Source organism: Galleria mellonella, unplaced genomic scaffold (genome assembly GCF_026898425.1).
Source record: "Galleria mellonella isolate WM207_F2 unplaced genomic scaffold, CSIRO_AGI_GalMel_v1 utg116, whole genome shotgun sequence".
NCBI lineage: Eukaryota > Metazoa > Arthropoda > Insecta > Lepidoptera > Pyralidae > Galleria > Galleria mellonella.
In genome coordinates, this window is record NW_026441978.1 from 1,357,071 (window position 1) to 1,383,832 (window position 26,762).

The following is a 26,762-nucleotide window of genomic DNA, read 5'->3' on the forward strand; positions in this document are numbered from 1 at the left end:
AACGTTCGATCATTGAATCGATTTTTTATTTGTACTACCGTTGGACATCGGTATACTATGTTATGGTAGGGTCATTTGTTAACATTTTTTATTAAATTTTATTAAAAAATCTTATGCCATTCGGAAAAAGATTCGGTCTTAGATTATATAGATAGTTTGTCTCCTTATAAATGCTACCGAGAAGAGTGATTCAACTTTTTCATACAATTTTGCGTGATCAATAGTTACGAATGTTCCCTTTATAACTTATATATTTATTATGTTTTACAATTTTTGCATCTTTTGAATGCGTAAAACTTCATTTTAATTATTAAATAATTAAATATAGATACGTGAAGATACATTATGTGCGTAAGTTTATTAGAACACTGTTAAGAAAATGAGTCAGCTAAGCTGACTGAATGTTGACCTATTTTTGAGTCTCGATTCTCTATCTGTATAATGTAAGGGTTCGGCATACTATTTTTTTTAATGGGTGATAATAGTATGGTAACCCCGTCTGTGCTATCGGTATACACTGGCAAGGCACCAGCAATAGATGACTGATGAGGATGAAAGCCGGTCAGTTAGCCCATCCTGATGAATTTAACTAGAATTAACGATGGTCTCCAGGGGGAACCACACCACTGACAGGATATATTGCTACTAAAGGGGCTATTTGACCCCATTACTAATAATCCCCTCCCCCCGGCATACTACTATCGCGCGACCGCCCGCAACATCCTTCGTGATGAGCGATCGAGGTTTAATTAAATGTAACTAAAAATAGTAGAGTTGGCGGACAAAGTTGGTGCAAAGTTCCCAAGGAGACGATCCTAGCCCCCCCCCCCCTCCCGTCGTGCCTCCCCACCTCTCCGCGCACTAACCGCGCTAAGCTATTTCTGACTTACCTCTCCACGATGTCACGTACTATTTATTTGTTTCTTGTTTGGAAAAAGAATGGACGAGGGATTCCGGAGTCGTAAGGTTTTAAGTAATACAAAATTTAATTTTATTTCTTAGAAAAATAACTGAATTATAGTGCAGTATTTTTTCCGTGATAATAATAATAATTTACATATTTGCATAATTATGGTTGAAGTAGATCATAAATATTTATTTATACTTTATTGTACACAAAAAAATACATTCTTATAATTTATCAATACATATAATAAAATCATCATTGGACGCTGTCTGTTCATGGAAAATAAATAAGAAAAACCATTATACGGGGATTTATGAACGCAATAGAATCCAAATTAATAAATTTTTATCTGTTTGTATGCTTGCCTGTACGTTTGTGCTTGCTAATCTCAGAAATGGCTTAACCGATTTGGAATTAATTTTCACTAATGCGTTGAGGCTTGATCCACTTGACATTTAGTGTTTGTTTTGTTTCAATCGGTTCATAAATAAAAAAAGTTATATAAATCTAAATAAATCACATATAAAATGCTATAAAATAACAGACCAGTTGAATTAGTCCGCCTTTGTGTACTAGACATTTTTTTTGTAATGTGGTCATTAAAGAATAAATAAATAAATAAATAAAAAATTAGCTGAAACTTTTTGTATGTATATACATATATGTATATATTTTCGTAAATTCTATCTATTCGTGCGAAGCCGGGTCGTAGCGCTAGTATTAAATAAAGATGTACAACAGGTGAGCTTAATTCTGTAAGAGTTCTCTTCCAGCAAATATAGTGATATCGGAACAAACATACGGACGAAACTCCAACAAAATATTGTTTTAACATTCCTCTTAAATACCTATCATGTACAAACACCGTCTTGTTACAATTTTTATTATATTATTATGGTTTTTACACGCCACACAATAGTGTATTACAGTTAATCGCTAATTACCTCCATTATCACTGCGTTAGGTTGACTGCAATGGAACAGGGGGTCTACCATGAAATGAAATTCCGAATTTTCGGGCTCAATTTAGTTTTTTTGTTTGTACCAAAATCGACCCTATAAATGGAGCTTAACATTTCATTTGTCATAAATCCTACCATAAAAGTCCAAAGGAACGATACTTTAGTATTTCTAAACGGTATGTATCAAGTAATTTTAACATCAAATTTTTGTTTCGTTCAGATCCGAAATTTCGGAAAACATTTCATGGTAGGCCCTCTGATCCCTTTCTAAGATAAGGCCACCCTTCGTCCACAGTGTCTAACGTTTTTCTGTTATAATTAACAAGCGCAGTTTAATAGTTTAAGATTGTTTCACAAAAAACTAACTTCGATTGTGGTATAACCAGTTATTTGGATTTAAAACTAAAGCAATGAATCAAATTCTGTAGAGCCAATCTGTAAGTATCTCCTTTCAAATAAATAAAGAATTTTCCAAATTGATTTGTAATCAACGGAGTTATGAGGTAACGAATATAAATAAAAATACAACCGAATTTAGAGAAAATGGATGAAAGAATAATTACCAAAGAGATTTATCGATCAAGAATGAATGGAAATGTCGGTAAGGGCCGCCATAGACGGACGTATGTCGACAAATTAAGCGACGTGCTGAAGATAGGGTCAAATTAAAAGTACGGGTACATGATACCCCCCATGCGTTGCCATTCCTGAGGACTCAGGTGTTATTCCTCGAAATATACGTATATTTAGATTATCCTCTATGTATAAGTATATATACGTGCTATGATCTAAAAATTATAACCAGTACCTAGTATTTGATAGCGATCAATAATAACCACTTGCGGCCAGCTAGTAACGTGCAGACGCGCTCAGGATACTGAACGGGCATGCAATTTGCATGTAAATATTTTTGAATGTGTTTAACATTTGTAGACACAACTTGTTAATAATAAGGAATTCCATTCATTCATTCATGTGACTTTGTTACGCGCGGTTGCAGGTATTTGTGATATGAGTCGCTTTACAAGGTCATCTTTATTGTCTGGGTTGCTTAAGTTATAAGTATGAACTACGAGATAAAAAAAGAACATAGACGTATGTATTATATATATATATATATATATATATATATATATATATATATATATATATATATATATTCGTTATTGCACTTGGACAATACACATAGCGATTAGTTTAACAACTTGTTAGCAAGGGAGGGCTTATCTCTGAAAGAGGTCTCTTCCAGTCAACCCAGTGTAGTTAGAGAGAAAATAATTTAATTTGGGTAATCCAGTTCAGGAAGGGTACCGGTGAAAATAATGTAAATACAACAAACAAACACAAATTGTGAATAAATATATAAATAAATAATATATATATCGTGGTATAGTCCCGGCATAGTTTGGGCAACCTCTTCCTTTCCCGTGGTTGTCGTAAGAGACGACTAAATGGTTGAGGGATGGGTAGCAGCGTCCCCAAAACATCACCAAATTCTAACTGTGATTGCCAACTCGCAAGCCAAACGTGGCAACTACTGGCAAAACCCCCTAATAGGGGGAGATCTATGCTCAACAGTGGACAGGCTGGTATGATGATAATGGTATTATATATATATTTTTAACCATCTTGTCTTTTTAAACTTGATTACTTGAATAACAAACATTAGTCGATCATGCGCGGGCTTTTTAACGACCATGTAATTTTAGAGATAGTACATTGAAATAAATGTACGAATCCATAATATTAACAGAGATTTGAAAAGTATAACTGTTGAATTACTTGCGGATTCTTCTCTATAGACAATAACATTCTAAACCTTGCAGTAGATTCATAAGAAATGAAGATTTAAAAGTGTCTTGCGTACAAAGCCTATTTGAATAAAAATTTTGGATTTATTAAGAAATAAGTAGGACGTTTTCATTTCATTTGTATTGTTTTTGTAATGTATACACCTGTAATTCCAGGGGGGACCGCGTGGAGGTCGACCTGATAGGCTATATTGCTAACAATGGATTTTTAAACATAAAATCTTTTAAGATAAAATTGTAACCCCGCCTGCGCTATCGGAACACGCTGGCGAGGTACCAGTGAGAGACGATAGGTAAGGATGAAAGTAGGTCAGTTAATAATTAATAGTTAACCACGATAATTTCCAAGAGTAACCGTGTGAAGGTGAAGGTTAGGGTTTATTGCTAACATTGAGGCTGTTCGATTCCATTACTCCCTTAATTCCTTTCCCCCAGCTAGTATACATATTTATACGTAATCATTATTTAACGGATTAATTTCATCCCAATATCTATACAAAGGGGGAGAAAGGGATTGTTAGTAATGGAGACTGAGAATCCCATTGCTAGCAATATGCCCAACGAGGTCGACCTCCTCGCGGTTCCCCCTGGAAACTATCATGATTAATTCCTGATGAATTCATCATGATGGGCTAACTGGCCTGTTTTCATTCTCATCTATCACCCTTCACTGATGCCCCGCCAGCGTATCCCGTTAGCGCAGGCGGGGTTACCATACCATTTTCACCCATAAAAAAAAATATATACAAATACAGTTTATCTCAGTATCTGTACCCACACTAAGCTACCTACCAGCAAGATTCTACGTAAACACTTCAAAACGTATGTTGACGCTCAAGTTCAAAATACCCTAATTTTGCACACCGCGACAAGAGACCGTCAAATTCTGAAGGTCTCTATTACCAACCCCGTAAAGTTGAAATTTGCCTGTCTGATATATTCGAAAAGAAAATATAATTTGGTAGGTTACACAGGTCTAGAAAGCAGGACGCATGCGCTGTGAACCCAGAAGCTAATGCCGCTCTCCAGCGTTGCGATGGTTGGGTATTTTTTCGTAATTTTGGGTAAAATTTTGTGTTCGCGAATTTTTGGACAAATGAAATTCTTGGAGAAGAATTTGAGGGAAAGTTCAATGGGCTTGGAGAAATTTGGGTAAATTTGTTTTAGACAGTTTTCGTATTCATAATTCTGCATGATGGTGATAATATCCGCCAACTTTGAGAGACTTTGCCAGTAGTTGCCACGCTTGGCGACTGCAGTTAGGCCCTGGTGATGTTTTAAGAGGGACGCTGCTGCCCATTATTCGACCATTATGTTCGATAAGTGCGCATTAGGGTATATAAATGCAATATAAATAATACAATGTAGGTAGCAAAATAAAAGGTGAGAAAAGTTATTTTTTTGTCGTTTACTTTGTAGTTACTTATGCCACGAGAACAAAGATCATGAAAAATCAACAACAGCTAGAAATTGACTACCACTGAGAGGAATTATACCAATTTGGGGGGGAAAATATTTGACATTTGGGTAAATATCAAAAGTAATATATGGCAATCTTGACGTTCTCTCCTCTGAGATCGTCAATTGCCATCAAACGGTCGGAGTAGATGCACGTCTCTCGTGACTTGTAGCGTATAACACGGGATTTAATAGTGCCTACAGCTGACATTTGGGTTTAACCTAGATTTTCCATGCGTGGCAAATCGGGGCTTTATTAAAGGAAGGTGTGGCTACTGACATGGATTTAGCTTGGCGTATATTTAAGGGATATTTTTAAACATTTGTTGAATTCAACAAGTATCGAACAATCGATTTCGATGATTATTTTTGCAAGTGATAGGTTTTACTTTCAATCTGGTTTTTTTACTTGGTAACTCCATACCTAGCCCATTGATAGTCTGAATAACATTCTCCAGTGAATGTATAATAGATATTTCAAAATATTTTTTGATCGTTTATAAGATCGATGTTAAGATTTTGATTACGCTCTTTATTTATTTAATCTAAAAAGAATAATGTACAAATGGCGAGTAATGCCGTATGGTATTTTCTATCAGTTAACCGTTAGGTAAAAACAGCGTTTGAAGGCAGTCGTGGCGAACATACATTATACAAAAAAATAATTTTTTCTATTAATTTCTATTAAATCGGTAGGGGCCGCCCTAGTACCAAATAGTCTACCAAATAGGCGACGTGCTGAAGAAGGGCCAAATTAAAAGTACCTGTAACTGGCGAGCGTGTATGAAAAGATTGATGAATGTGGAGGAAGCGAATATATATATATAAACACAATGATAGGTATCTTGTGATATATCTATTTAACTATTAAGTAATATCTAGTTAGAACTGAACTTGTAGATTCAATACATAACTAACAATTTTCTTTTAAATATAAACTTATTTGGGGATCATTGTTTAGTTCCATGGCCACTATCCCCATAAAACCCATTAGGATTAATCCTGAACACCAAAACGGAATTATTCACTGAAGAAAAGTTGGAACCTCTATTAATGCTTTTACGTTCACACAGACGCATATTTATATGTGGTGTGTTTATTATATATACATACATATATGTGTAGCGGTGTGCATTAGATGAACGCATAATCCGTCCGCTCCGTGCACATTTATCAGTGGACCGGACAGATAGGGTCGCTCCCCGTCACGACTGTCCTTATTGGGGCCTGTTCCGCCAACAAAGAACGGTTGTAAATCATACTTACATTTGTGGTTTTAGTTTTAACTGGAAAAATAGGGGGGAAGGGATTGTTAGTAATGGGTCTAAAAGACTAATTGCTAGCAATATACCCTAATAGGTCGACCTCCACGTGGCTCTTCCTGGAAACCATCGTGCTTATTTTTTTTAATGGGTGATAATGGAATGGTCGCCCTGCTCGCGCTATCGGTGTACACTGGCGGGGTATTTAAATTTTTAATTTTAAACTTTCGCATTGTTTACACATATTTTAAATACACAATCAGGACTTGAAAAGCTTTTTTTTATACCACTGAGGTGGCAAACAAGCATACGGCCCACCTGACGGTAAGCGGTTACCGTAGCCTATAAACGCCTGCAATACCAGAGGTATTACGCGCGCGTTGCCAACCCAGAAGAAACCTCTTTACCCCCCTTTTGAAGAACCCCATGCTGTAGTCTCTTTGGAAAACCTCGGCAGTGAGCTCATTCCATAATCTTTTACAGGTAAATAGTACCTACATGCCTGCTTCTTTATTGCTGACGTTTCGACATGGATTGCACCACGTCGCGGTCACGAGAGGACTGAAGTGAGGGGCGTCTTCGTCTGGCGGCCCGCGCTGTCTCTCCGACTACCCTCACACTGTCACCATTCTTATCTAGAGCCACCCTACCATTTACTTTTTTTCTACCAATTCTGTATATTTTATTTTACACCAATTTGTATTTACCAATAGGTAAATAGTATTTAAAATAGCAATTGTTGTTTAGTTTTACCTCTTTGTTTTAATTGGATATAATCCTTGTACACATTACAATCTTTGTTTGACCTCACTTGTATGCAAAGTGCTAACGTTCGCGTGACCTTTCTGTATTTATTAATAATATATTTAATATTTATCGAGGTTCCGACATGCGAGCTGGATCAGGTAATCTATTGTAAGTATCAACTGGCAACTTTGAAGCGACTTTTGAAACGAGATTCATAATTCGCTTGTATCATGTATATATTGCTCGATACCTTTGCGTATTTTTGGAATAAAAAATTTGCAATCTATGTAACGTTTATTCCTAGAATTATCATATATTACTTTTTCTTGACTAAATACGAGTAAGATGTTTGTTTTTCATTGTGGTGGAAAAAATTGTTCCATGTGAAAAAATATATAGACAAGATTTAGTATTCTAAATTTTTTTTTTTTTTTTTAATATAATCCATCTGGAACATTTCATCGTTTAATCTACGATTGAAATCCTTCGATATCCTTTACCCATGAATAGCAAATGCAGATTGCATGTTAAGCGTTTTAAAAAGTTCTCGATGTATAAATTCTTCGTCACTTCGCATAAATGAAAAATGTTTATATAAAATCTGTGTAAACAATTAATTGAATTTGAAAAATTTTACAATAAATAGTAATAAATCTTTTTATTTAGGTTATATATATCTATACCCATAGTTTACATTCATTATGATAATAATTTAGTTTAATTATTTTAGACTGAAGCATATTATAAATCAATATTACATCCTATTAATTTTATTGTGTAGTTGCTTTCAGATGGTTGCATAGATTCATATTCCAGTTTCATCAATTTACGGACAGTACCGACTCTTAAATAATATAGTGAAATGCTCTGTGGATTAAGTCAATGACTGATTCCGTTTGTAAAATGAAAGAAAAAAAAACTGATTCTCCGAGCTATGTGGCCAATTCGTTACCAATCTTGAATACTGATCCGTCGTAACAGATATTGCGCGAATCTTCGTAGAATGCAACGTAGGTACCTGTAGAATAGATAAAGTTGCGTTCAGAATGAATGCGAATAGAATTGAACGGAAATAGAGTCTTGTTAATTCAGTTTACTGGTCATTTTTGCCGTCGTATGACAGTGTGTGTGTGTCTAACATACATACATACATGTAACACTTTTATACATCCTTACTAATATTTATTACAAATGTGAAAGTGAGTTTGTTTGTTTCTGACCTTATAGCGCTTTAGCGCTTTAATTATTTAACTAATTACTGTGCATTTTGGTATACACATACTGTATGGGGTGGAGAAGGTCATAGGCTTCTTTTTACCCTGTTCAGTGAACATATCCCGGTTACGCGGGCGAAGTCGCGGGTATAAGCTAGTATTATATATAAATTAAAAATATTTGCTTATACATGAAATGAAATGAGTTTATTTGCGTTAAACAGTTTTACATTTTAAATTACATTAACCACTATTTAACTGGTCATTTGGTCCCGGCATAGAATGGACCACCCCTTCTTTTGTCGTGATTGTCGTGAGAGGCGACTAAGGGAACTTAATAGTCGACGAATGAGCCGCGTCACTCTTAAAACAACACCAAAGCGAAACTGCGTTTACCAAACCGCCTGCCGAGCGTGGCAAATACAAGCAAAACCCTCCCAATTAAGGAGAGGCCTATGTTCAGCGGTGGATAGTTTACGGCAGATATGATGAAGCATGGTTGCATCAGTCAAATATAGTCTCCCCGCCCCGTGAAGCATTATTTAGTTATAATCATTAGGATCCAGTGTTCTACTAATGTGATTGAACATCCTCCGCAAAGAAATATAAGTCAAAAAGCGATCCCTCAACACCTCTATTAATACTCCGCCTCCCATACTAACACGACGTATCCTGGTGTCGTCTATCAAATAAGCTCAATTTTTTTTTATCGTTTTTAATACGTTTTTTTTGGAAAGAAATTATTTAGTTTCATTTTTAGAACACACCTTTAATTATGTGTTAATCGTTAAAAGTTTCTTAAGCGCACATTATATTTTAATATAACAACTACCGGTTTAACTAGAGAAAACTCGACTAGTTTCGGGACCGATTCGTAATCCTTAGTCATGAGCGGCTGTGACGCGAGCGCGTCACGAATTGATTGATTGAAACCGACAGTTGTTATATTAAAATAAATGTCTTTATCACCCTGTATACAGGGTGTTCGTTCCCAACAGTGCGTTTGTATGTTGTGCAATGTCGCGCGACGATGAGCGGCCCGAGACTGGCAACGAGCGCCCTGGGACTATATTGGTGTGTGGTACAATTCACAGACGATTCCTTTGAATAATAATAATAATTTATTTAACGGTCGAGAGATGATGAGTAGTAACGTCACTTTTAAAACGTCACCAATGCCTAACTGCGGTTGCCAACCCGCCTGCCAAGCGTGGCAACTACTGGCAGAACGTCCCAAAGGGAGGTCCTTGTTCAGCATTGGATAGTTAGCTGATGTAATGATTGATGATTTATTTGTTTAAAAAACACGTCATACAGATGACAATAATATGAACATGCGTGTTTTGTCAAAACAATGGCATGCATAATTTAAGTGCAGTAATATTAGTAAACAATTTATAGTAAAAAAATTCTAAGTCGGTTTACAACTAACGGAGTTATAAGGTAATAATATGTTTATTAATTAACAAAATTACCGAAATAAGAACCTACTGAATTTACAAGGTACAGAGGAATAACACCTGAGTCCTCAGGAATGGCAACGCACGGGGGGGTATCATGGGCGAAACAGTATACTCTGTTATGTTCATGGTACTACTCATGTCTGTACTGCCATTCTAAGTTGTATAAAAAAAACCTTCTTCTATGTTAAGTAAATTCAAAACAATACATTAGTTTGCATTGTTTCTAGACGCAGTATGCGAATTTTTACTTTTATACGATAAATTTATGTGCAGGATTAAATAAATTTGACACTGAAAATGCCCGGCCACTTAAAAATATACAGATACATAGAGCTAGTTATGCAAAAAACAACATTACCTAGAATGTTCATATGAGATGGATGTTTGGGTACCTTTGTCCCATTCGTGTTTCAACCGTGAAGCAGTTGTGTTTGCATGGCTGTGTTTCGGTTTGAAGGGTGGGATATGGCGTGAATTTACTGGGTACAGAGGAATAACACCTGAGTCCTCAGGAAAGGCAACGCATGGGGGTTATCATGGGCGAAACAGTATACTCTGTTTTGTCTATGGTACTGCTCATGTCTGTAAGCGACGGTTACCACTTTCCATCAGGTGGGCCGGCAGCTTGTTTGCCATTCTAAGTTGTATAAAAAAAAATCGCTTTTGAATTGCACCACACGCAGAGAGACCGAACTTCAGTAGGCGAAATGATTGCGGTGCTTAAGATTTGATGGTGTCGAAATATAGTGAGTGTGGCTGGTCGTGATGTCTAGAGCTTCTCATATGGTTTTTTTATGGGTGGTAATGAAATGGTAACCACGCCTGCGTCACCAGTATACGCTAGTGGGGCACCAGTGAGAGATGATAGGTGAGGATGAAAAGGCAACTGTTTTTTTGTAATGGATGATAATGGAGTGGTAGCCCCGCCTGCGCTAACGGTATACGCTGGAGGGGCACCAGTGAGAGAGGATAGGTTAGAATGAATAGGCAGGTCGTGAGGAATACACTTGGAATTCAGCACGATGGTTAGCTTAGTTTCCAGGAGACCACAGGGAGGTCGATCTGTTAGGATATATTGTTAGCCATGGAATTGGAAGTTCGCATTTAATAACAACAAATTTTTGTTTAATATTGTGTTCCGTAAAATAAATAAAGATCGTATCCCACAAAAAAAAATCGACTTCATTTGTGACTAAACCAGAAACGATTTTGATAAAATTTCCACGGGACCAATCTGTAAGTATATCCTTTCAGACAAAAAAAGTATTTTCGAAATCTGTTTTACAACTAACGGAGTTATGAGGTGTCAAACATAAAAAAAATACAACCTAAATTGAGGACCTCCTTTTTCTGAAGTCGGTAGAAAACCGACCTCAATCGTGGCGAATCAACTACCACGAGTTTGCACAAACGATTTTCTATTATATTTAGTTTTTTTTTTTATGTTTATTAAAACTCAACTCCGTCGGTTATAAAATACTTTTTTATCTAAAATACGAGTAGTATGCTTATAGATCAATCCTGTAGAAATTTTATCAAAATCGGTGCAATAGTTTTTTTTTTTTTTTACAACACAGGGGGCAAACGCGCATGCGGCTCACCTGATGGTAAGTGACTACCGCCGCCCATGATCACCCACAACACCAACGGCATAGCAGGTGTGTTGCGGGCCTTTTAAAAAGGAATATACTCTTGAAGGTTTTGATGTCGTATCAGTTTCGAAATACTGCTGCTGGAAATAGTTTAATTTTTAAACCAAAAAAACTGGTTTGCTCACAATTGGAGTCGGTTTTTTTTTTTGTGAAACACAATCTTTAGTTGTAAAGCGATTCCATTATACCGCGATGGTGCACCGTGGCTCGCGACTCATGGCTGCATGACTTCATCCTATTGTTTTATCCTTTGTTTAGACTGGCCTGTTAATGCTTTTACGACACTCGGCCGCACTGTTTTGTCTGTTACAGCCCAAGCTCTCCAGATTTTAGATTAGTCATTGTGCAAACATACGTGCAATGCTCTTGTATGCACTTTACTAATTATCTTGTGTTTAATCAAACAGGTTACTAAATATTATTAACTTATTCGTAAAATTTAAAATCCTCTACCAATACAAATCTATTTAAACTATTACATTGTAAACCATATATGGCAGAATTATCTAAGTTAACTTAAAAAAAATATGTTACTGATATGTTTTTATCTTATTTATTTATTTATAGTTTTGCAAACATTAGAACATGTCTACAGGGCGGACTTAATGCCTGATGGCATTCTCTACCAGTCAACCGTTACGATAAACAGAGAGAAAGTAAATGGCGGTGCTGCATAGATATAAAAAAAAAAATTTAGAGAAATAGCAACAATTTAAAATAAATAAACATATAGAACAATATATGTACGTACAAAAAATCTCTGTTCCATCCATAAAACAGCTGTGTTTCGATTTGATAGATAGATAGATAGATAATTTATTTACATTACTTACAGCACACAAAAAACAATAAAAAAAAAACATACACGTAATACACAGCAAAAGAGATAAAAGAATGAAAATAAAAAAGCACAAAATAAAAAAAAAAAACAAAATATATAAACTAACAATCTCCCTTCTTTCCCTTCCTTCATACGTATGCCATAGTAACATAAAACGGTCACAACTCAGTTTATTGCTTTGCCCTTAAAAGAGCAAAATACTGATATTCTGCTGTGGACAAATGTCAGTCGCGAAACTCCTCATTAAAAAATTTGAAGGGTAAGATATCACGGAGATGTTTTAATGGGTGATAATGGAGTGGTAACTACGTCTGCGCTGTCGGTATACACTGGCAGATCACCAATAAGGGATGACGATAATGAATGTCTCTATAATTCTATGCTGCCCGTGTCTATGTTCAATAAATACCGCTTAGGAGTCGTAATCCCTGTTTATTAGTTTAAACTTTTGACTCAACGCTCACGTTACTTCATTATGACGTCATGCCAGTGACGTCACCTCCAAAGATACATTTGATTCATATCGGACCGAGTAGGATAATAAATAAATAAATAAATACACGATCGTACACACATGTGGCGAGTAGTAGTATTAGACGCATTATCGTTTTATTTATTTTTTTGTGATGCGCAGCGGCGCCGCGCGGCCGTCACACGAACTATATTGTACCATTATTTCACGATACTAGTGATGGCAAACATTTAGTTCGTACTTGAATGAATCAGTACAGTTAAAATTATTTTAACTCTATCTCAAATATTTAATGCTTTTAGACTAAAAGTACTTTTTTTTTTATACAACTTAGAATGGCAAACAAGCTGACGGCCCACCTGATGGAAAGTGGTAACCGTCGCCTATAGACATGAGTAGTACCATGGACATAACAGAGTATACTGTTTCGCCCATGATACCCCCCATGCGTTCCCATTCCTGAGGACTCAGGTGTTATTCCTCTGTACCCAGTAAATTCACGCCATATCGCACCCTTCAAACCGAAACACAGCCATGCAAACACAACTGCTTCACGGTTGAAACACGAATGGGACAGAGGTACCCAAGCAATCGACTTATGTACAAAGTCTCCCTCTGGTGATATAATATAATATTCATAATTGCACTAAAACATACAGTAATGATACAGTTAGTAATAATGTAAGCAAAGGTGAACTTCTAAAAGAGATCTCTTCCAGTCAACCTGACACAGTGGCATAGGAAGTAGTGAGTGGGCAGCAGTAGTGCAAAACAGAATTTGAAACAACAGTAACAAGTATTTACATAATTTACAAATGATTTATATAATTACAGATATAAATAAATAATAATGACGATCTTGTAATCAAGTAGTAGTGGTAAAAATCAAAGGGACATTGGAAAGATAATGTGACATCAACATAGAAGCTCATGCTCAAAAATATACTCTGTAACGAGAGAGTCCGAATAATGTAAATTGTACCTACTTTTTTTTTTTTTTGATGGGTGATAATGGTGTGGTAACCCCGCCTGCGCTAACGGGATACGCTGGCGGAGCAGCAGTGAAGGGTAATAGATGAGAATGAAAACAGACCAGTTAGCCCATCATGATGAATTCATCAGGAATTAACTGTGATAGTTTCCAGGGAGAACCGCGTGGAGGTTGACCTGGTTGGATATATTGTTAGCAATGGGATTCTTAGTCTCCATTACTAACAATACCTTTCCTCCTTATTGTACCTACCGAGTCACCCTTTCTTTATACAGATAGAAGAATTATTTACAAGTGTCTTTGACTTTCTTTGCCTTTTCGCGTTATCCTCTCAGGGTTGGCTTTTTTCACGTGGCGCTATTTACTTCTAAGCATCTTTTTCCTTGAGTTTTCGCTTCCTCATATCCTTCTAAAGTATATTATAATATTAGTTTTGCTGTGTATGAATGAATGAATGAATGAGTATACTTTATTTGCATTATACAATATAGGAAATAAACAAGACAATTTACAAACACAACGATACAATTGTATAAGTACAGTAAGGCGGTCTTATTGCTGAGAGCGATCTTTTCAAGACAACCAAGGTAATGGACTAATTGTTGTACAAGTAGGTACTATGGATGAAGTCCGGTTTTTTTTTTTGATGGAAAAAATCTATTATTTTATTTAATATTTATTTATTATAGTAATATTCGATCGGGATTAAAAGATTTGTAAACATTATGTGCTTAGATGTTTCGTTATTTATAAAAATAAGTGTTTATAATAATAGTTTTAATTAACCGATAAAAACGACCGATGTTTTTGTTGTGAGTGAGTCAATTGTTATGTAATCAGAAGTAAGCCTAAACAAGCTTGAAAACCAATCTTAAACTATAATAAATGTAAATATGTTTCTATTAATAATAATACAATAATGTCCTAATTGACAAAATAAATGTTTCTTCAAATAAAACCGTGAAATAACAATTTTTGCTTTTTCGCACTGCGTGAATGAGTTCGTATATGACAAGTTGTGATTATCACAAATTATGTCATTTCATTTTATACATTTTATACAACTTAGAATGGTAAACAAGCTGACGCTCCACCTGATGGAAAGTGGTAACTGTCGCCTATAGACATGAGCAGTACCATGGACATAACCGAGTATACTGTTTCGCCCATGATACTCCCTATGTGTTGCCATTCCTGAGGACTCAGGTGTTATTCCTCTGTACCCTGTAAATATGTAAATGACAGCCTACGTATATGACAAACTGCAATTACGAATAATTCTAAGAACAAGAAACTACATAGAAGGAATGATAAAATTGTCAATTCATAGCAGGCTAGTGTATAGAAAATGTTATACGGCCGTATAACCCTACCAAATTCAGATACAACCTGCTTGCATAATTTCTACATAAACTGTATCGAATATATAATCTAGTAATGTAAAATTTGTCATTGACTAATAATTGGCATATCAAACTTTTCCTATGCAGCTAGCCTGCTATGAATTGAGAAAAAGAGCAACTAATCTTTCGTCCTCTTTTTACTAATTATATTTGCATAAGAAGAAAGGAGGCAACCATATTATTTGTAGCTTTTATTTTACCATTCCTTCTATGTAATTCCTTGTTTTTAGGAAAAACTACATGTATGATGGACTGTGATTATGTCGAATTGTTGTTCTCTTTGTTAACAACCAAATATGATTTACGTGTATTACTCGATTAGTCTTCGGTTATTTTTGCAATCCAAATATATATATGTGTAATATAATGTGTGCTTATTAAACTTTAGACAATATAATACATATTTGCCTTTTTTTTTACTTATTTATATTAATTGTTTATTATTATTTGTTTCAGGTAAAACATACGTTCAGTGATATCAGAGAATTGTAAGTCTAAGGAAGTACAGTATAACTAAATACGCCACTTGGTAAACGCTCTGTCAAGTATACAGGGTTAACTTTGTTATTTAACAAAAAGTTAATTAAAAGTTATTCTTCCAGATATTTCTTCCAATTCTAGAATTCTAGATTAGGGATGGATAATATACTGATATAGCAATATCTATATATCGTTGTAACTATACCTATGTACTAACTTACATATCGAAATATTGTATTATAGATAATGATTATCCAATATGAATGAATGATATTAATAAAGCTGGTATGGTACTGGCATGGGCGATATCGAAATTGGTGACGACCTTTTTCCCGCCATCAGTGTCCAAAGTACCTAATATGTAGTTATCGCAGCGGTACTAATATTACCTACATGCTTATTCTAAATAGCATTGGCGCTATATCTAGATGATATAGCGACAAGTATCAAAAACGTCCCAAAAAAAAAACCGTTTTGAAGACGCGTCGTTTTTGTCGTCACACTAATCGCGCTTCGTTTTCATTTATGAGGTTTGTGAATGTGTGTTTACTTCTTAGAGCAATGTATGGTCTCTATCGCAAATTTTCGTTTAATTTACAATTTTTTTTTTATGTTAACTTTTACAAGCTAAGAACTATTTGCTCTTTATCGATTTTTTTATACCACTGAGGTGGCAAAGAAGCTTACGGCCCACCTGATGCTAAGCGGTCACCGTAGCCTATAAACGCCTGCAATACCCAGGGGTATTACGTGCGCGTTGCCGACCCTGAAGAAACTTCTTTACCCCCTTTTGAAGAACCCCATGCTGTAGCCTCTTGGGAAAACCTCGACAGGGAGCTCATTCCATAACCTGAGTGTTCGTGGGAGAAAACATCTCTGAAACCGCGTTGTACGCGAACACTTAGGTTCTAGAGTATGACGGTGAACTCCTTGTCGACGGCGAGCCATACGATGGTAGAAAGCGACAATTTTGCAAAAATTGTACATATATCTTTAGTATATATTGTACATGTATATTTAGTATATTGTACATATATATTTATCTGATACGAGTACAATATGCAATACTTATATATACCAAATTGTATAATTGTTTTTAATTTTTTCATCGCTATTAATTTATTATGCAAATAAAAATAGCCAATAAGCTGTCGGCCCATCTCATGGTAAGTGGTAATGGTCGTTTATAGAACTACTGACTAATGATGATATACACCATGGACTTTTGACGACCAGGGTACCCTTCATACTTTACCACTCCTAAGGATCGAGATCTTATACCTCCATATTTGGTAATTTTACTGCCATATCACGTACCATCCTTCAAACTGAAACTGTCATGCTAGCGCAGCTGTTTCACAGCAGAAACACGAGTGGTACAGAGATATCCGTGCAAACGATTGCACTGTCTTTTTTTGATAATATTTATATATTTTTTTTAATACAATTTAGAATGGCAAACAAGCTGATGGCCCACCAGATGGTAAGCGGTAACCATCGCCTATAGACATGAGCAGTACCGTGGACATAACAGAATATTCTGTTTTCGCCCATGATACATCCCATGCGTTACTATTCTTGAGGACTCAAGTGTTATTCCTCTGTAGCCCGTAAATTCACTACCATATCCCACCCTTCAAACTGAAACACAGCCATGGAAACACAACTGCTTCACGGAAGAAGCACGAATGGGACAGAGGTGCCCAAGCAAACAACTTTTGTACAGTCTCCCTCTGGTTACAGTAATATAATAGTAATAAGGATTTATTGCACATAAAAACATACAATTATGGGTTACATTAATTACAAAGTTTAATATATAAGTATTTATAACATATATATAATATAACATTACGCCCAGCACGTGAAAAGCTAAAAAAATGATAAAAACTTAAATTTGGAGCATAGCCTTTATGGGTGTGAATCATGGACAATGACGCAAAAAAGAATGATGCTTGAGGCTTTCCTAAAGGTTGACTAGTACGGAATACCTATAGTGTTAAGTCCGCCTTTTGTACCATATTTTATTAGTCAATAAAGTTTAAATAAATAAAAACAGTCTGGAGTAAACTAAATAATACAATGAACACTCTCACAATTCTGTGAATGGAAGCAATACTCCATTCCATTCACGGAATTGTTTACATCAATCATTGTGGCTCGTTCGATTGTAAGGCGGGAATAATGGAGACATGACTTATCGTGAAGTCATTTCCGTCACCAACTCGACTTTACATTAGATGAATAATAATTAACGATATTTGGTCTTTATTTTAACCAAAGCGTACTGGGTGGGCGCCGCTGTTATATATGTATGTAGGTAGTTAACCTACTAAATATGCTAACGATATGAATAGGATGCAATCGAATTAGTTATTTTAATAAACCATAGATAAAATTAAAAAAAAAGCGTTCAAACTCACTTTTTATCTTTATCCGAGCAGTAAGTACTTTATATTATTCTCAAATTCGTGTATAATATAGTATATGTCATATATGTGTAAGTATATTTGTTATTCATATATATTTATTCGTTTATATATGTAATTTTAGTATGTATGTATATCAATAATTAGTAGTACCGCATTCGAGTATTCTGACACTTCCCTATGGTTGACTGAGAGAGAATACTTTTAGCATTAAGTCCGCAATGTACATATATTTGTACTAATGAATAAATAAATAAATAATTCGATTAGTTTTTTAAATTGTTATTTTTATTAAAATGTTTATTTGTGACACTTTATTGTGTAGTAAAATCTTAAACTACTAACATACAGCGTTCATAAGAAATGGATTCCAATGGTGGGCTTATTCTATAAAAGGGAGTTCTTCCAGTCAACCTCTGAATTTTTGATAGAAACTGTGAATTGGTGGAGACATAAAATGATAGCTGATTAAAAAAAAATAACAGATGTTACAGTTACAACACAAGCACAACTGTGTTACTGGACAACATAACACATTTAAATGTTACGATAGTTAGTCTCCTATAAAAAAATCTCACTTCAATTGTGACAAAACCAGTTATTTGGATCTAAAAACTAAACTACTGAATATATTTTGATAAAATTTATATAGGTCCCATCTATGAGTAGACTTTGTACAAAAGTCGATTGCTTGAGTACCTCTGTCCCATTCGTGTTTCTACCGTAAAGCAGTTGTGTTTGCATGGCTGTGTATAATATAATAATAATAATAATAAATATATTTATTTTTGATACTGTAATTTGATTTGTACTGTATTTCGGTTTGAAGGGTGGGATATGGCGTGAATTTACAGGTACAGAGGAATAACACCTGAGTCCTCAGAAATGGTAACGCATGGGGGGTATCATGGGCGAAACAGTATATGTGTGTATTGTTATGTCCATGGTACTGCTCATGTCTATACGCGACGGTTACCACTTTCCATCAGGTGGGCCGTCAGCTTGTTTGCCATTCTAAGTTGTATAAAAAAAAGGTATATCAGTCGATAATATTTTCTAAATCAATTTAGAACTATATGGAAGACAAATTTGGAACGAAGACAGTATTTTTTTCTATTATTTTGAAGTAATTTAGCAGAGTATTTATTGTTATATGTAAACACACTATTCATATTTATATATTTATTAATATTTTAAGTTATACAATGTATTAGAGGCGACATATTTCTTTTCTTACAATTACCAGACTGTAACCAGAGAGCATCACTCTACATACATGAAACATAGACTAATAAAGTTGCCATATTAAGAAATGTGTGGATCGCTTTCGTAATATATTCTCTTTCTTTTTTTTTTTAAAAAAAAAACGTGAATACATGAATTATATTTGATGTTATAACATTTAATTATCTATGCCAGGGGTTCCTAAACTTTTAACGTAACAGAACGCCCAACAAATACCTTTTATTTTATGTAACCCTATATCAAATTATTACTAATCAAAAATCCGGGGGGGGGGGGGGAAGGGATTGTTAGTAATGGGGTCTAACAGCCTCATTGCTAGCAATGCACCCTCTCAGCTCGATTTCCACGCGGTCCCCCCTGGAAACCATCGTGGTTAAATCTCATAGAATTCTTTACGATGGGCTAACTGGTCTGCTTTCATCTTCACCTATCATCTCTCACTGGTGCCCCGCCAGCGTATACCGTTAGCGCAGGCGGAGTTACCATTACCACCCATAAAAAAAAATCAAAAACCCTATAATTCAAATAGGAACATAAGCTTTTATTATTAATATTTTAAAAGTATAACACTTTATAGTTTTATTAAATTTTTAATGTGAATAATGAAATTGTTTTACTGTATAAATATTTTGACGGAACCCTGGTGACTTTTTTACGGAGCACCCAGATTCCGTGGAACCCACTTTAGGAATCGCTGATCTATGCAACAAGGTGGTCTACCATGAAATGAAATTCCGAAATTTCGGACTCAATTTCGTGTTTTTGTTCGTATCAAAATCGACCCAGTAAACGGAGCTTCACATTTCGTTCATCATAAATCCTATCCTAATAGTCCAAAGGAATGATATTTTAACATTTTTAATAATTTTAAACAGCATGTATTATGTAAATTTAACATCAAATTTCTGTTTCGTTCGTCCCCGAAATTTCGGAAAATACTTCATGGTAGGCCCTCTGTTTATTGTAAGAGAGTAAAAAAAAGTAGTAATAAACAGAAAAAAAAATACTGCAAGGCGAATGTACATGTCAAAACAGCCATGATGCTTCGGATGTGCTTTAAAAAGTTTTCCGGTTTATTAAATAACCATATTATAATCAACAGGTGCGTATCAATAATTGTACGAATCTACCGACAGACAACATTATTGTTAATATATTTATATGTATATACATATATAGTCGTAAAATGCAGTTGTCTGGATGTACTTTGTTAATTTCTGATGCAAGACGCATGCGTGCGTAACTTTATTGTGATTAATAATCGATTAAATTTAACTAATTAAATAAATTAAAACATTACCGTTGTAATAAAATAATTGATTTGTTGTTATTGTCCGGCCGTATTAAACATAATTATGTATGTGAGTTTAAAATACGAACATTGTACTAACTGCACGCAATACAACATTGTTAATGCAATTAGAAATAATTTAAGATTCATGTGTTTCACAAAAAAGGAAACGCCTTAATATGTAATTGTAGCGAGACTTAGTTGTTTTGATTTCAAAACTAAACTACTAAACCGATTTTGATAAAATTTCTATGTATAAGTAGGTTGTTGGAGTTTTAATACTGGCTGATGACACTGAGGTTTTTTGTTTTTAGAACAATGTATTATTTTTAAGTTTGTTCTGTGTCAGATTTTTATAAGACATGTCTCGTATTTTTTTCACATATATGTTTTATTATTGCATCCTGCTATTAACAACATAGATAAGAGATAAGTATTATTTATTTAACAAAGTATTTTTGAATAAGCGCAGAATTTATCATTGATTCGTACACTAGGCTGAGCCAGTCCTGTAGGAAACAGGATTCGTATTATGCATGTATATACATACACAGAGATTAACATAGGCTTTTTATTTATTTATTTATTAATGGATGATAATAGAATGGTAACCCCAGCCGCGCTATCGGTATACACCGGCGGGGCACCGAAGGATGATAGGTGAGTATGAAGCAGGTCAGTTAGCCCATCGTGACGAATTCAACAAGAATTGTTCACAATGGTTTCCAGGGGGAGCCACGTGGAGGTCGATCTAATAAGGCATATTGCTAGCATTGGGGCTGTCAAACTCCATTGCTGATTGCTGGAGTAATCTGTAAATCTATCTTTTCAGAAAAAAAAGCAATATTTTCCAAATCGGTTTAGAACTGAAGGAGTTATGAAGTAACAAAATAAAAAAAAATATTACAACAGAATTGAGAACCTACTTCTTTTTGAAGTCGGTTAAAAATAAATTTCATTTATAGGATATACACTGTTGGATTATATTAGAGCTTCTCAAAGTGGGATACGCGTACCATTTTTTTTTATACAACTTAGAATGGCAAACAAGCTGACGGCCCACCTGATGGAAAGTGGTAACCGTCGCCTATAGACATGAGCAGTACCATGGACATAACAGAGTATACTGTTACGCCCATGATACCCCCATGCGTTGCCATTCCTGAGGACTCGGGTGTACCTCTGTACCCTGTAAATTAAAAAAAAAATTGTAAATTATTATATTCATTACATTATATTATATTAAGTTTTATATTATTAATAATTTAGAATAATCTAAAGCCGAATTTTAAGTAATCAATCGAAAATATTGAAAATAAGCTAACTAGCTACATCTTGCGATTTTAAGATACGACCCATGCTTCATGCAATTATGTTCCTCGCCCTTTAAATGTGATTTAATTACTTGAGTAACAATTATCCAAACACCTTTATGAACTTTATTATAACACTAACTTTTTCCTGTGACTTCATCCGCCTGATCGGGATAAAAAGCCTTCACCATCCCATATAGTATGTGTATACCAAATTACATAGCGATTGGTTAAGCCGTTACGAGGTAACAAGCAAATAAACCTTTTGTACCATTTTGTATCATTTCTTATTACAATTAAATGTATTTACTATTTTATAAAATGTGCTATAAAGTGTAAAATAAATAAATAAACTCACTTTTACATTTATAATTTGTTTATTAATGCATCGTGAGGTTATCAAAATGTTAATTAATTGTCTTTCACATGAATAGGTGTTGCAAATTACATATATAATAATTAATACATATAGTACATATATTCTAATTAATTCGTACATTTGAATTAATTTTAATTTTAGTAATTATTAGTAAGTGTTAAAAAAGTTTGACAGACAACACAACCGTTGCCACATTTTATAATGAACGTTCCTAATGGCAGGCTATTTATGCGGGCCCTCGCCAGACAGAAGTGGCCAACTCCGGCCCGCCGTCTCCCGGGATCCGAACTTATGAATGTATTCATGTCCTATCCCGCCGGAGAGTTCGTTCAGATACAAAATTGAAGGAGCCAAAAAACTATTTTTATAAATCTTACTTGGTAGGTTTTTAGTTTATAGTTTGTAGATCATAAAGTGAATACACTAAGAAATTGTACACTGTAGGAATAACTTATCCTTCTAATTGTGGTATAAAATTGCTACTTACGATTTATACCAGAGGGAGAGTTTGTACAAAAGTCGATTGCTTGAGTACCTCTGTCCCATTCGTGTTTCTACCGTGAAGCAGCTGTGTTTGCATGGCTATGTTTCGGTTTGAGGGGCGGGATATGGCGCGATTTTAAAGGGTACAGAGGAATTACACCTGAGTCCTCAGGAATGGCAACGCATGGGAGGTATCATGGGCGAAACAGTATACTCTGTTATGTCCATGGTACCGGTTACCACTTTCCATCAGGTGGGCCGTCAGCTTGTTTGCCATTCTAAGTTGTATATATAAAAAAAGAATAGAGATGTGTGGTCCTGGCATAGAACAGGCCATTCCTTCTTTTCCGTGGGTGTGGTAAGAGGCGACTAAGAGAACATAATGATCGGCGTTCTTCATAAGAGGAACTTTGCCAGTAGTTGCCACGCTTGGCAAGCAGGTAGGTAACCGCAGTTTTTTTTAATGGATGATAATGGAATGGTAACCCCGCCTGCGCTATCGATATATGCTAGCGGGGCACCAGTGAGCGATGATAGGTGATGATGAAAGCAGGTCAGTTAGCCCATTGTGACGAATTAACCATGATGGTTTCTAGGGGGAACCACGTAGAGATCGACCAGATAGATATGTATTGCTGGAAATGGATCAGTACTAACAATCCCTTTCCTCCGGCAACCGTTAGGGTAAGTGATGTTTTAAGAGAGACGCTACTGTCCATCCTTCGACCATTAAGTTCGCTTAGTCACCTTTTATGACATTCACAAAAATGGAAGGGGTGGCCCATTCTATGCTGAGACCACAGGGCAACTATTTCATTTTTTTTTGATGGGTGAAAATGGTATGGTTACCCCGCCTGCGCTAACGGGATACGCTGGCGGAGCACCAGTGAAGGATGATAGATGAGAACGAAAACAGGCCAGTTAGCACATCATGATGAATTCATCAGGAATTAACCATGATAGTTTCCAGGGGGAACCGTGAGGAGGTCGACCTGGTTGGGTATATTGCTAGCAATGGGATTCTCAGTCTCCATTACTAACAATCCCTTTCCCCCCACTTTTTTCATATTAGAATATAATTTTTATTACAATTTACAATTGTTAAATATGTTCTGAAATAAATATTTTCAAATATTTGCCAAGTCCGCTCGTCGTGGCTTAGCAAATTACCTTAACTAAGTAAATAATACTTTTCCAGTAGGTACTTGACTAGTCTATTGTAGCGTCTTATGAAACTTCTAGCTTTTTAAAGTTACTCGCGTCTCTAGTACTTAGGATTATCATAAGTCAACTTTAACTTAAGTCGGTACTTGTAAATATTGTACTGTACTAGAAGTTTTACCAGAGGGAGACTTTGTACAAAAGTCGATTGCTTGGGTACCTCTGTCCCATTCGTGTTTCTACCGTGAAGCAGTGGTGTTTACATGGCTGTTTCGGTTCGAAGGGTGGGTTATGGCGTGAATTTACAGGGTACAGAGGAATAACACCGGAGTCCTCAGGAATGGCAACGCATGCAGAGTATCATGGGCGAAACAGTATACTCTGTTATGTCCATGATACCGCTCATGTCTATAGGCGACGGTTACCACTTTCCATCAGGTGATTCGTCAGCTTGTTTGCCATTCTTAATTGAATAAAAAAAAGTTATTTTGCGGAAGTCCATATCACTGGTTAGTTGATTAGAATTATTTTGTATATTTCCGCTACCATTATTATGTAAGCGACTGACGAAACTCCATTTTGATCTATTTGATCTAACAGTTTGACTAAACTACTGGACCGATTTTGATAAAACTTCTAAGGGATCAACCTTAAAGAATGCCTTTGCAGATAAAAAAATTTCCAAATCGGTTTACAACTGACTTGTTTTGAGTATCTTCTTTTTGAAGTCACATGAAAATAATTCTAATGAGCTAACCAGCATATAAAATTAACGCCAATGGAACGTGGTGTCGGTGTGTCACGGCATCAGTGCAAGTGTCGGATCGATGATCTTTGCATTTTTTATGCTAAATGCAGCTCTACATAGTTATAATCAAGGAGCATAGAACCTAACAGTTTTACAAGTTAAAATAAACTGCCCTGCTAATTTACCAGAGGGAGACTTTGTACAAAACTCACTTACTTTGTCATTTGCTTGGGCACCTCTGTCCCATTCATGTTTCAATCGTGAAGTAGTTGTGTTTGCATGGCTGTGTTTCGGTTTGAAGGGTGGGATATGGCAGTGAATTTACAGGGTACAGAGGAATAACATCTTAGTCCTCAGGAATGGCAACGCATGGTGGGTATCATGGGCGAAACAGTAAACTCTGTTATGTTCATGGTACTGCTCATGTCTATAGGCGACGATTACCACTTTCCATCAGTTGAGTCGTCAGCTTGTTTGCCATTCTAAATTAAATAAAAAAACATCGCTACTAGATGCATGAAATTGATGAATTAAAAAAAACTATCGAGAGTTGAATCATTGAGAGATTTGAAACCTTACAGAAAAGCGCTTTCGTTTTGTATTTCGCTGTAGTAAGCTTTATAGTACGAATGACAGTATTTTAAAAACAGAGATTTGTATTAATACAAACTATTTTGATCGAAGATTTACAACAGACGAGTTTATCTCAGTAGCAGATCTCTTCCAGCAAATCCTGAGTTGACAGGAGCATTAATTTAGTATTCAAAAATATATTTTATTTTTCTATCTTACATTTGACTTGCATCGAATCTGTCATGTTTTTATAAAGTAATAGGACCTGAAAAGATATATATCATAGCAGTTCAACTCCTATGTTCAATATAAAGAGGATATTTAGAATTCTTTTAAATCTTATTTAAAAACTATCATTTTGGTGTTTATTTTTTATATATTTTTCAACTAACTTCAAAAATAAAGTTTTGTTTGTTACCTCATAACTTTATCAGTTATAAATCAATTTGGAAAATTCTTTTATTTATCTGAAAATATATGCTTCCCTATCGTATATATGTTCCGTTGTAACGCCACTGTAGCTCTTTAATATTGGTTCTTTTTTGGTTTTATTATTATGGATTCTTGTTTCATTTCTTGGGAATTGGATAATTTTCCTATAATGAAGTATTGCGTTCGTGATTCACTGTTCATCCCAAAGGTTGTCTGGTAGAGAATGCTACTAGCATTAAGTCCGCCTTCTGTACCATATTTTATTTTGGTCAATAATGTTATTTAAATAAATAAATGGATAGTTTTCATCGGATTCGCAGCGTATTAAAAAAATGCAATCTTGTCTATAATTCCAAATGGGGTAACGATACATAAAGTAGGTAGAATTTTTGAAATATTGTTGTTTTCCTTTTTTTTCTATTTCTTTTTTTATGTGTTTTCTTCATTCATTCTATTTAACGCGGGAAAGCAGCTGTTTACAGCCAGTATCGGATAAAACACCACACACAGCCACATCTCAATATTCACTTCACATAACACCTAGCTGCGGCGGAACGCGATCTGTTTTTGTCCCTTTATCGCGTTATCACGTGACGGTTCCAAGAAACGCCTACCTACGGCACGGCCAGGTAGCGCCCGCAGGAAAAAACAACCGGCCAGTGCGGCGGCCGGCGCGGTACTGCGATGTCGATGAACGAATTTAATTAAAATATATTAATAAAATATGAAAATTATATATTTCAATTTAATCAATGTATTATTACAAAATCTCGTAGTATGAGAAGGTGTGATATACTGTATTTTACATTACATTACATTCTAAAAAAAATTTTCTTTACAATAAACGGTAATGATTAAATGACTATTCAAAAAATGCCTACATGTAACTTTACTTGAACAGAAATATTTATTATTTTTTTCTTCTTTTCTTTCACTGCGTTGTAATTTAGTAATTTTACTGTATAAAAATCTCATCTACAAAACCGTTCAATCGATTAAAAAAAAAATTAAAGTGTATTTATTCGAATTTGAGAGATAAGATAGAT

At 35.2% G+C, this 26,762-nt stretch overlaps 1 protein-coding gene and 1 long non-coding RNA gene across 3 annotated transcripts in view; one reads left to right on the top strand and one right to left on the bottom strand.

Annotated features, from left to right (window-relative positions):
* LOC113514011 (protein winged eye) overlaps nt 1-26,762 on the top strand; it is a 157,100-nt gene that overhangs the window by 40,567 nt on the left and 89,771 nt on the right. The window lies entirely within an intron of this gene.
* On the bottom strand, nt 7,672-26,393 carry LOC128200580 (uncharacterized). The gene is made up of 3 exons (XR_008252786.1): nt 25,703-26,393; nt 25,382-25,549; nt 7,672-8,164 (listed from the first exon to the last, which is right to left on the bottom strand). It is a non-coding gene; the product is annotated as an uncharacterized LOC128200580 (long non-coding RNA).